Here is a 13,566-nt window from a genome sequence, read left to right as displayed (position 1 = left end):
CCAGGAGCTAAACACTGACGAGGTCTTTCCTCGTGTCCAGTTCCGCACGGGGACACAGTCTGCTGCCGCACACGGATCCAGTTCTGTGGAGGTGGCGACTCTGCCAGCGATTGTCCCGGCCCGGATTAGCCTCTGGGTTCAGTTACACACATTTTTATTGCTCAATAGTCCATGACAGCGCGGGGACGTTCCAGCGAAAGCTTTCCATGTGAGTGAGAGCGGCAGGTTCAGGATATACAGAACATGAGCGCTGTGCCACGCCTGATGTGGCTTCACTGGGGCTCAGCGCTGTCACCATGTCAAGTCACACGCAATGTTAATGAACAGTTCGTCCAATTTAATGGGGAAAAAAAAGCAAATTACATTCATAAAAGTGTGGTTTTTGGCGCACAGTTAAGGGCCAGGTCGTACTTACCGCGGTCCGCTTCCACGGAGAGCTTCTTCGCATTTCCACGTGTGTACATATCTGCACTTCCGTTCCATACTATCACAAAATATTTAAAGTTTTACTCTCATGTGTACTTGATCTCACGTGCCATTTTACGACAACTACTACTTGTCCTTGTCTTCTTTGAGTTCTGAGTACGTGAGAGGTCACCAGTGGACATCCTCATTTAACCTGAAGCACTTGGTTTCTACTTTGTTGTACCAAAAAAAGGAAAAACTACCAAACTACCAAACTAAACTGGACTAGTGTTTGTGCAGTCGCCACGTTTTGTATATTCCAGAAAGAACGATAACAACTCGAAAAAGCCTTTGTTAATTAAAGGAAGTAAATGTGACTTTCTGGTACGGATCGCGTCGCCAAAGCATGCATGGATTAGGCTATGCAGGCTCGCTATAAAATGTAGTTCAAATAATTAATATACACATATATAAAATTTTGTTTAAAAAAAACAAAAAAAAAACTTAAAAAGTGTAGTTAAAAACATTTTATTAAAAAAAAAAATTTAAATGTAAATTTAGTTAAAATAATTATAAAATGTGCAAAAAAATATATAAAATTTACTTTAAAAATAAAATAAAAAATTCAGTCTCCTTCTGGATTTCACTATGTTTTCCATCCTTTTTTGTCTTTTTCTTCTTCTTCTGTGGAACAACTTCTTCCATAAATTCTAAATGAATCTGAGGGCGGAAACGACTTGAGTATGACTCAACTATCAATTTTCCACTGTCTTGATGGCGAAGATGTTTTCTTAACAGATTCAAGTTCTTTACACCAGTGAAGACAAAGTCATGTGAACACATCTCGAGTCATTCCACCACAAAATGATGCATCAGTGTTAACAAGGAAATCGGCACATAAGGTTAATGTTAGCGCCATTTCTATTCTATTTCTGCTTTCTGTCGAAAAGTTATAAATGGCATTACAATTAAAGGAGAAGTCCACTTTTTTTGAGCGTGTCAAATGAGACATGTACACATTATCAACGTTAAATTTGTCCGGTGAACCAGGCTTGGACGCGGACAGTGTATTTTAAGAATACGTAGTTTCTCTGGCCATAATGTGCTACTGTACAACTAAAGATTCTAACATACTCTTGTACTATATTTCTATTGATTTTGTATGATGTGAGGCAACTAAACCGGACAGGGGGAGGTTGTTTTGGGGTTGGGGCGATGATGGTGATGAACTTCAGGGAGGACTTTTGCTGTGAAATTAGGAAATACCTCACACAACACCTCTGGTTCCAGCCTCTCCACAGCTCTGTGATCACATGCCTAAGTAAGCGCACGTCTTATTCAGAGGGTCAGTGGAGATATGCGGGTGGGTGGCGGAGCCAGCCGAGGATGACCCAATCTGTTTCTGGCAGGGACGCAGGGGAAAACCCTGCCCTGTCCGTGCGACGACTTCAAAGCTCCAGTGCGTAATACGAAACGGGCCCCGGAATCGTGGCAAACAAGACGCCTGGCTGTTATTTGTGGGGCTTGGCCCACAGGCTGTGTGTGAAACCTGTCACTGAGGATAAAGCCCAGTAGATCTCCACTGGGTCACCGGCCAGGAACACACGCTCAGTCTGGTTAAACCTTTCTGGGTGTGGAGCTACGGGCAGCCAGAGGATCCAGCATCGTGCTCATCATCAGTCACCATCAATCACCATCAGTAATTATCAGTCCCTGCTTGGTTTAACGCTCTGTTCCCACCAACTGATGATTAGAAGGGGTTTCCTGGTAAACTCTTATCTTAGGTCTTTCACGATTATCAGTCACAGTAGCACAGATTCTTGCCGTGTCTTGTTCGGGGGACTGGCTGCACGACAAGTATGATCCCGGCCAATCATTGTTCACAACACTGCGTGAGATTATAGGTCATTGTGGAGGCGGGGGCAAGGAGTTGTTGTCAATCATGGCCACTGTCTTGAAAAACAGATTCCTGGAGGACCCGTTCTTGGGTGTCTTGAAAAGGACAGTATGGACTCTCTGTACTTCAAAGAGAGCTTGAAGTAATTTATGTCTCTATGTTACGCCCACGTCAGAGCACTCTGATCTCCTATTGGTCAACGTCCAAGAGCACGTGTCGTAGGAGATGTCAGACGAGGCAGGAAAATAGAGAAAGTTCTAACACGCTAGATTTCTCGTTGGGGTGACGCGGAACATCCTGGCAAATCTCTGTTCACTACACGTCTATTCATCGTTATCTATGTTCGTAATCACTTCAGGACCACATAGTTTGAATTTGTGTAGTCTGATCTTGGCATTAAAGAGATTTTACATCAGCGACTGTGGGTGAAAGCGCCAAGAAAAGCCCACGAAAAGTGGATTCTACTGCTAAAATAAACTGATCCGTTCAGTTACGCTGTATAATTGTACTGATGACCATGACATTGTAAATCCATATTGGGGCCACAGGAACTCATGTTTAATTAAGTACAGATGCTGCTGTTCCTGCATCACGCAGCTCCAAGTTTCCTGGATGTAGTCTTAGCAAAGTCACGCTAACAAATAAAACATGTAACTAATATATTTCAACTCACATACAGCGTTAAGTACAAAATTCACATATTTGTTCTTTATTTGTTACTACCACATAACATCAGAGGAAAAAGAGTTGGTATTATGGTCTGTATTGATATAGAGCTTTTCTAGTCTCGAAGAGCTGCTTTACACTATAGTTTTCACCCATTCACATGCTGCAACATGGGGTTAAGTGTCTCGCTCAAGGACACATGTAGACTAGCAGTTGATGGAATTGAACCAACAACCTTCCAGTTGAAAGACAACTCGCCCTACCACTAAACCACCATGGCTCAATCATTACTACTCACTGTTTTACTTCTAAACCTTCAGTACATTTTATCAGAAAATGATACTGAAGTACAGTACATGTCACACACTTTAAGACATTTACTCAAGTAATATTATAAAAAAAGGGACCTCAGCTTCTACCAAAGTAATTTTCTGGTAACATACTTGTACTTTTACTAGTATCCCTTTTAGGTACTTAATACAAGACTGCTCACATATAACAGCTTTAACTACAAACAGAACAAAGACACAAGAGGTAAATAAATGTGTTTTTTTTTAAATGTATCGTCTTATCGTCGTCACACATGAAGTTTCATATCTGTGAGACAGCGACAGAGAAGGTGTCGGCAGGAAGTCGCTCCGCCGAGGTCAGATGGAGGTGAAGATTTCGAAGCAGAGAAGTTACTTCACCACAATAGTTTCAGTTAGCACTGAGAGACCGCTCACAAAACTTTTACAAAGGGTATAATATTAGAAACTGCTCCGCCCAGCGGTGTGTTTGTTACACTCTCACATACAGTATGTGTGTGTGTGTGTACGAGAGTCAGTCACACACACACACACACACACACACACATAGTACATGTCTGTAAAAGTCTGTGTGTCTGCAGAGTTCACACTCACCCTCAAACCCTCAAAGTCATTGTTGACTGTGTGAAAGTGTAATGTAGTCGTTGTAAAGTTGTGTACTCAAGTTGTGTCTAGCTATCTATACCTAGCTAACTATTTAGCTGAATAACTAGCAAGATAGATAACTGCCTGTAGCTAGCTAATTAGCAAGCAAGATAGATAGATAGATCGATAGATAGATAGATATTTGACTGACAGATTGTGTCTAGCTATTTATACCTAGTTAACTATTTAGCTGAATAGCTAACAAGATAGATAACTGCTTATAGCTAACTAATTAGCGAGCTAGCAAGCTAGCTAGATAGATATTTGACTGACAGATTGTGTCTAGCTATTTATACCTAGTTAACTATTTAGCTGAATAGCTAACAAGATAGATAACTGCTTGTAGCTAACTAATTGGCGAGCTAGCAAGCTAGCTAGCTAGCTAGATAGTCTAACTATTTATACCTAGTTAACTATTTAGCTGAATAGCTAGCAAGATAGATAGACAGATAATTGTGTCAAGCAAGTTATACCTAGCTAACTATTTAGCTGAATAGCTAGCAAGATAGATAGACAGACAGAGATAGATTGTGTCTAGCTAACTACTGCTAGCTAACTAATTAGCTAGATAGCTAGCAAGCTCGATAGATGAGGTTATTAGTTTTGTATTTTTACAGAAATATCTGTATTTTCTCATTAATTTAGAAAAACACAGCTACTTCTTAATGTTATTCTAAGTGACTATGCCTCCGTAGAAAGTGGTGATACAAGTGTAGTAGAAAAATGTACATAGTACATTTCGTCGCTATTCAATATATTCTTATTTCCTGGTTGGCTTCAGGAGGAAACAGGAAGACCACGTCCATTTTTCATACATTATATAAGATCTATGTTTAAAACCAGCAGAGCTTTGCTTTTAAATCACTCTTGGTCAGTGGCGGCATTAAGCACCTGACAATATCTCTCCGATAAGAATGTTAATCTTCGCTCCCTAACACCTGCGATGCAGCCCCGCCCGTCCTCCTCCAGCTCTCTTTAGTCCTTATGTCTCTCTTTATGTCCCTCTGACTGGAAACCGTCTCCACGGCCAGGGTCACTGGAGAGACTCCAAACCACTGTGGCCGCGTTGTCTCCGTAACACCTCGCGTGTTTGGACAGTTGAGCGATGATGAATGGCTTCACGGTAACAGGTTAGTGAGAATGAATATATTTGGGGCTTCAGCGGTGAAGGAATGTGGTTCAGTGTCAGAGCTGAGGTGCCAAAAGAGAGAGAGAGAGAGAGAGAGAGTTGATGTCACATGACACGCATTCACACTGAGGTCACATGAGTAAAGGTGGGGCAGACCTGAAGAACTGTGAAAGAGTGAAGGCCGTCACCACTTTGCAGCAGGTTGTATCTCGTCGTCTGCCTTCGTGATTTCATACTAAAACAGGTGTGTTCAAACAAAGTGAGGCCCGCGGGCCAAATGTGGCACATACACTTGGGTGGCTTGTGGCCCCTAAAGTCCTTCTTTAAGGGTGCATTCATATGGAATTAGATTTGTGTCAATATTTTCAAACAACACCTTTTAAGAAGCAAATAATATTGATTTAATCATTCAAAAATATTGTATGTTATTGTTTGAAAATACACTTTTTCTTTGCACTCACTGATTTGTTCTTTGCGTCATGTTTTTTTTTGTGGGCGGGGCTTAGGAAGCTGACTGCTGGAGCGACATAACCACAAGCTTGGAGTCGCTGTTCGTCTGGAACTCGTTCCCCGTCAGTATCCAACGTTTATAATCTTGACAAACATTAGATATTTACAATTATTTTGTCACAAATCTAATTCCATACATTCACACCAGCTTCTTCTTAATTAAACTCGTTTTGAGGGAAGACTTGTTATTTTTTCCAATCCCAATGCTCAAACTAAATAAATGGATTTTCTGTTGCAATTTCATTAAGGAGACAATGTGTAACTAATCTGTTTAAGCAGTCGTAAACAGATTAGAGGTGCGTTTAAGAGCTGGAGATTAGAGTCTGACTCTGATACTTCAGTGATAATATACACTGATGGAGATTTTTTAAAGATAGTGCAGTATAAAGGGGGTTTATTGTTTATTGGCCAGAAAATTAGATTATAAAAGGTGAGTACTGCACCAAAAACACTGTAAATCAGCTGTATTCAAGGTGAGTGAAAAAACAGGATGAGAGAGAGAGAGTGGGAGGTAAAAAAGAAAAATCAATTTTGACACATTAGAGCGATTAGCTTATTGACACGGCGGGAGATTGATTGACGGCGTGGACGATGAAGAGAGCTGCGAGTGTAAAACAGCCTCTTCACTGATGAGCTCTCTGTAAAGCGATGCTCCGCTCACAGTCACACGTCCGTCCGTCGTTACTTTACGCCCTCCAGAAACATAAACAAGACAAGAGGACGCATCGAAGCATCAAATCCCCACAAAACCGCTTACACGAGGATTTAAGGGCCACTTTCAGACACTTTACAGTGGCTGACGACGTTGGTAATTGATCATGAATTAAACGTGCGTGTCTCTTTTTGCGGGAACAATGAAAGACATGTTTAAAGATTAAATTAAATACATACGAATATGAAATTGTTTCATAATATATTTCAGGAAATTAACAAATCAAAATAATTCCCAAGTAAAACAAGATATTATTATGATTTCAAGTATATCTTGTGTTTATTATAAAGTCTAGATTTTGTTTTCTCCAAGAATTACATATTTCTTTGATATATAGGTTTTTATTTTTATGAAATGTGAACGTTTTGACATATTATCAACACTCAAATCAAAGGATTTTAACAACTTAATAAAAGTTTGTAAGCCGCTCACTCTCCCACACCAAATCCCATAGAGAAAATCTGTGATTTTAGCTCACACGGACACATGAGCCGCTGGTCTACTGCTGCCCCGTGTGGCCAGTTTGTGTCACTGAGGTAAATCCGTACAAAGATTTTCAGACACCAAAGTCAAAACATAACACATTTATACTTAATGATGGAGGCAGCAGTGGATTAACAACTCCTGTGTGCTGTGGTGTAAAATCACTGATTTTCTCTATGGGATTTGGTGTGGGACAAAACAAACTTCAGTTTACTTCAAAAACACTGTATAAAGGTGAGAAAAAGGGGCAAAGTTTGAGCTCAAATTAGTTTTATGCACTTGAAACTATATATTTTTGATAATAAGTATTAACTGATTTCAAATTTAGTTTTCTTCTGATCACATTTTGGAGCACATGGTCCAGCCCGACGAGAAAACTGCCTAAGAAAGTGATGAAAAGCTGTTTTTGTGTGTGTTTGGGCGACAGACTCTTTTTCATCACTTCACCGCCCTCATCAATTCACCCGCCTGTCATTCCCGTGAGGCTACATCCACTGTCAGTGTCCTAAACTGGACACCAGCGCACTTTGCCGGATAATTTACAGAAGCTGGCAGACGGGCGCTAATTTAAGAGAGTAGCCTTTTTTTTTTTTTAACGACGTGAGAAAACGGGTCAATTTACAAAATTGCTCAAATTCCAGCCAGGAGTGATTAAGTCACATTATCCACCAACTTATTTCACTTTATTTGGATGCAAAAGTAGATTCTTTTAAAGACGGGATGAGCATCTATCACGAGTCAAAGCGTGGCTGTGAAGTATCGACAACGAGAGCATCAGGGAAACAAATGATTCAGACTAAATAGCTCGGAAATGAGCGATTCAATTAAGAAGATGTGTTTTCCTTCTCGTCAGCACAAAGACGCGGGCGACGCAGATGAAAAGTCCATCAAAGTGCGTCTCAAATGTGCAAAGACCGTATTTCACGCTGCTGCTGCTGACGATGACGTCGTCTACGGCCTCGTTTGGTGTGAAAAGTGTGGATATTTTATGTCCGACAGGTGTTTGTTTTGTTTTCGCCTGTGATGGAGGACAAAGAGGACACTTACTGTCCACTGAGCGACTTTATTATGTTCACAGAGACGAGAGGAATAAATGTCGACTCATTAATTCATCACTCACAGCTTCACATGCTGTAAAAGGGGATTTTTATGAAAGTAAAATAAGACTTATTTCCTTGCTCTATTTTGTTCAGGTTTTGCACGAGAAAAATTATATCTCACTTTAAGAAAAAAAGACATTTGTTTAAATTGAATAAGCTTACATTATGTGTATGTGTGTAAATTCTTTAGGTCAGACGAATCAAAAAAATAATTTTAAGTAAACATTTTTTACATGACACAATGTCTATGATGAGTAGAAATTCTAGATTTTTGGTCAGTTATGTCAAATGTTTGGTCATTTTTGTCAGGTTTTGGTTCATTTTTGCCAATTTATGGTCGGTTTTGTCAAATTTTTTATAATTTTGTCAAGTTTTTGGCCATTTTTGTCAATTTATTGATACTTTTTGTCATTTTTTGTCAAATTGTTACTCTTTTGTCAAATTTTTGGTCAGTTTTATAAAAAAATTGCGTGTTTTGTCAAATGTTTGGCAAGATTTAACATAATTTGAATATTGAAATTTGAAGATAAATAAACAAACCAACACAACTTAAACTTAACTGAAACGAGCAAACACATATATAAGAATGTTTTCTGAAAATATTAAATCAGATTTAAGAAGCTAAAAATCTACAGTGTCATACATTCACTATTACACTGTGACGAAGTGACGGCTTCAAATTCACTGTCAATTCATCACGCTCCAACAGGTGTGGACGGCTTTCATAAAGACGGCTGCTGAATCTGAGTGGACATCAAAATATCGCTTGACTCTGCAAACGGGGATTTACGCTTCGAGTCTGCAGCCGACTGTTCACAGAATGTCCCGCGCTGCTCTCCAGGCAGGCGGGATTTACGCGTGGCCCTGCAGGGCTCAGTGCGTCGGTCTCCACCGTGGATTACAGGCTACACAAGTGGTGACGTGTGGGGGGGTGAGCACAGAGGGAGAGAGGGGCGCGAGACGCTGGTGTTTCAGGTTTCAAGGTTCTGGAATTCTGCAGCTTTCTCCAAGTGAAAATCACCGTCCCAGGGGAAACCTACAGGAAACACTGAGGACGCCCTGTCACCGCGGGGTCGTTAACGCCTTCATGTTTCCTCTCCAATTCCCGCTCTGTCTCGTTGTTTGTCTCTGAGGAGCAATAGAATCAAGCCCAAAAAACTCCACTCTACACTTTTACAGGGCCACCATTGTCACACTGCGGTCTGTGTGTTAATCGAACTGAGCTGTTTTGGGTTTTTTACGAGGAACACCAGTGCTGAGCGAGTGGACACTGGACAGTTCGCTTTCTGAAAACATCCTTGCTTTCTGAAAACGTCCTCGCTTTCTGAAAACGTCCTCGCTTTTTGAAAACGTCCTCGCTTTCTGAAAACGTCTTGCTTTCTGAAAATGTCCTCACTTTCCCAAAACGTCTTCACTTTCGGAAAACGTCTTCACTTTCCGAAAATGTCCTTGCTTTCTGAAAACGTCATCGAGTTCTGAAAATGTCCTCGCTTTCTGAAAATGTCCTCGCTTTCTGAAAATGTCCTCACTTTCTGAAAATGTCCTCGCTTTCTGAAAACATCCTCACTGTCTGAAAACGTCCTCGCTAACGTCCCTGCATTCTGAAAACGTCCTTGAGTTCTGAAAATGTCCTCGCATTCTGAAAACGTCCTCACTTTTTGAAAATGTCAATTCTGTGAACAAATCTTTTAAATCAACGGATTCTAATGATTCAGTTACACTGAAAACAACTGTTTTACAAAGTCAGAAGTTCGTGTTGCGTGTAAAACCACGACACGGTAGTTTTACGCAGCAGTGCTATGACGACTCCGCCCACATTGAGGAGGAGCTATGAAGTAATGGCAAACGATGATACCAAATCGAGTAGAGACAAACAACCATGTCTTCAGACCAGGCCCAGTCTTCTAAGATATAGCATTTTACATTATTTTTAAAAATATTATAAACGAAAAAACACAAAGAAAAAACAAAAGAACGCCTTTTATGTGCCATAAAGTAAAATGTTGTAGTTCTTTTTCTTTTGGTGACACGGACCAGAAAGCAGATGTTATGTTGTGCCAATACAGGCGATGTCGACCAGCTCAGACTTTGACCATTTACCTGCATCATCAAAATAACCTTGGAGACATTATTTGAACATTGAAATCCTCCAATGTGTTGATTTAAAGACACTTTGGTCGTTTCAAAGCCAAATGTGAGTCCATGGATCTGCTTCCACCCGAAAGAGTTTTCAAGTTCAGAAATCAGGTTTGAAATTCTTTATTACTTTTTTGTAATCTAAATTGTTCTTTATTTCCATTGGACAAAGACAAAAAAAAGAGCTGTACAGTGAACCATTTCAACAGATCATCACCAAAAACTCTCCTACAATCTTTAATTCAGGAGCCCCTCGAAAAGAAATAAAACAAATAAACAAAATTCACATAAAAAAAGAAAGAAAAAAAAGTGCATTTTTTTTGTATAAATTCCTGTGATACATTTAGTTACATAACGCTGCTGCTGCTGCTTTACAACCTCAAACTCCAATTTTAGGCAGGTTCCTTGATCACATGATCACTACAACTGTACGTATGCTTTTATTCACGTTCAAAAATCACGACAGAAACCCTGAATGTGTAAAAAGTGTATCGACTACGACGCTCTTCTACCTTTAACGCGAGGCAGGTTTTCCTGAGAAGCTGCCGTTTCCTCCAAGGTCACGAGGTTTTTGCTCACAGAGCAGCGAGAGAGAGAGTTTTTATTCCCCTGAGCACTTTCTTGCTGGAAAGTTCCAAGAAACATACTTTGTGATTATCTTATTTCTTGTTTTAAATCCTATAAGAAAGGCAACGGGGGTTCTTTTAAACGTCTTTATGGTGAATACTGTAACCTTCAACGGCAGCTACGGAGATCATTTGTTTGTTTATTGTTTTCTAATGAAGGTCTGACCACCACGGTCCCCCGAGTCTGCACCTTAAACTCGTCGCCTCTCATCTAGTAACTTTACTATATTAATAATTTCTCACAACCTCAGGATGTTTCTAGGACAATTTCTCAACAGTGGAGGACTAAATTCTTCCTTTTTGAAAGACTGACGGGACAACGTTGATCTGAATTATGCTCGACAATGGAATGGTACAAAAGGTGCCATGTTGTGTATATATATGTGTATATATATATATATACATATACATATACATATATATATACATATATACATACATATACACATATATATATACACACACACATATACACACATATATGCACACATATATACATATACATACATATATATATACACATATATACACATACATATATGTATATATATACATACATATATATATACATACACACACATATATATATATATATACACATATATACATACATATATATACATATATATATATATATATACATATATATGTATATTTATATATACATATGTGTATATGTGTATATATTTATATATACATATGTGTATATACATATGTGAAATGAGGCAAAAACCCTCGACCTGCATGACCTTGCATCAGATCGTTAAGAAAATCTGCAAAAAAAAAAAAAGTTTCAAAAAAGAAATAAAGAAGTAAAATTAGCTGCGTAGATGATGTAAACCTGAGAAACGGAGGCTGCATCCACACTACACCACTCTAACCGTTTACAAATGCGTATATGCCAGTCCAGATACGTGTGCTGCCGGACCCCAAAGTGGAGGAGTTTCTGTTGGAAAACCGCGTTGCTGCAGTTTAGTGTGGACGTGGAAAAGACGAAAGACCTTTAAGGTCTGTTACGTTGGTCGCGATGTCACATTGGGCGATCACGCACGTCATTAATTAGTGGCAGAATATGTCGTAGAAGTCGGAAACAAAACTAAAACATGGCAGACTTTCTGTCAGGAGGTCGTGTGGTGTCCCCAGTCTGTCCTCGAACGATGGACACAACATATAAAACAACTTCCAGTTTTCATCATTCTTGTTCCTCACTTTCTAAAACTAAGTCGCACATCGTTCCAGTTCTCGTTTACAAAAATAATGCATAAATTGTGATCCCAATACGTCCACGTTACCCCGGGTATTTTTTTTTTAGCCTTTTCATTAGTAGAACTGTCTGAAACTAGGTCAACGACGAGAGGATGTCGACCAATCTGGACGCAGATACGTGCATTTTCCTGATTTAAAAAGAAAACTAGCAGTCGTATATGGATGCAGCCAGAGAGAGAAAGATACTCAACAACAGGAGCTTATCACCACATATGGAGACGGGTGATTACTTTGGATTTGGTAATTCAGTTCTTTATGGCAGAGGTGACAAATAAACGTGATCCAGTGGACCAGTGAGCTTCATGATCTCATCTCACGGCTTAAAAAAAAACAGATTTGACTTATTCTCCATATTCAGTACAGTCATTAATCATCGGCAAACCAAGTGCTTTACAAACTCTCCTTTTTAAATAAGCAATAGTTTGTTTGGCCCTGCATCACAGGGGAGAGACAATAATTCTAAATCAGTAACTCAGTCTAGTCAATAATACACTTGACTAGCTTTAGAGAGAATCTGAACAGTTTAATGTTGATTAAAGAATTTCTAACCCTGTTTAGGCCCCAACGTGGACCTACACTTTCACAGCAAGCAAAAATAATTATTCACTAACAAATCCAAATGGCACAAGAGAAGCAGAACACTGAGACTCAGAATCTAACTCTGATCTAATCAGTTACAGTCAGTCAAATTTAAAACTGTTCTAGTACGAGTGACGAACCTGAAAATACTTTTCTTTGGACGTCCCGAGTCAGACACGACACCATTTCCTTTGGTGGGACGTCACAAAAACACCAGCCAGAGCAACAAAACAAAATAAAATAAAATAAAATAAAATAAAATAAAATAAAAAATTCCCCCACAGTCGTAATTACAAAGAAAGGTCACCTGACCCTCAAGTGACCTCCCCTCAGTCTGACGTCGACGGCTAAAGAAGCGACAGTGATCAGACTGTAAATCCTATTGCTTTCATTTATACAAAAATAAATCAGCTATAGTGGTTATTCTTATTTCTTTTCTTCTTCTTTTTCCAAGTATGGTACAAAATGTCATTTAAAAAACAAACAAAACGAAAACAAAAAAAAACCAAATTAGATTCAGGTAAAAGGTAAAGCAAGAAATGAATGGAGAGATTAGGCCACAGCACGGCGTCACGCGCTTCCACGTTTATCAGCTTTTTTTGTCCTGAGCTTAAACGATGGTCCGCACGTGTGCGATAACGTCCGTGTCTGACCGTCGACGCTTCGTCTCTACAACAAATGTTAACTTTAAAGGTACTTTGGCATGATGAGCCCACATTCAACTCCCTCTTATCAACTTGCCCACTGACTGGACATTACTGTATACACACACACACACACACACACACATTCCGGAGGACATTATTAGTGGTTTCATTTTAGTTTTACCTCAAGATAAGAAGTGATTTTTTATTTAAATTTAAGTTTTGGTGACGCTACCGAGACCAGGGTTGGTCTGAAAACCTGATTCTGTTCAGGACACCGATTACAGCGCTCGAGTAAATAAAAATAAAAGCATTTTAAAAAAAGGTCCAGTGTGTAAAATCTAGGGGAGAAATTAAATATTTATATAATATATAATAAATGATGATTTCGTCTGCATTTGTCCCACGAAGAAGAAAAGCTAACCTGTAGATAGGAGTGGCGAAGTAAGAGTGCTTGGAT

Source organism: Solea senegalensis, linkage group LG5 (assembly GCF_019176455.1).
Source record: "Solea senegalensis isolate Sse05_10M linkage group LG5, IFAPA_SoseM_1, whole genome shotgun sequence".
Classification (NCBI taxonomy): Eukaryota; Metazoa; Chordata; class Actinopteri; order Pleuronectiformes; family Soleidae; genus Solea; species Solea senegalensis.
This window is presented reverse-complemented; position numbering follows the sequence as displayed.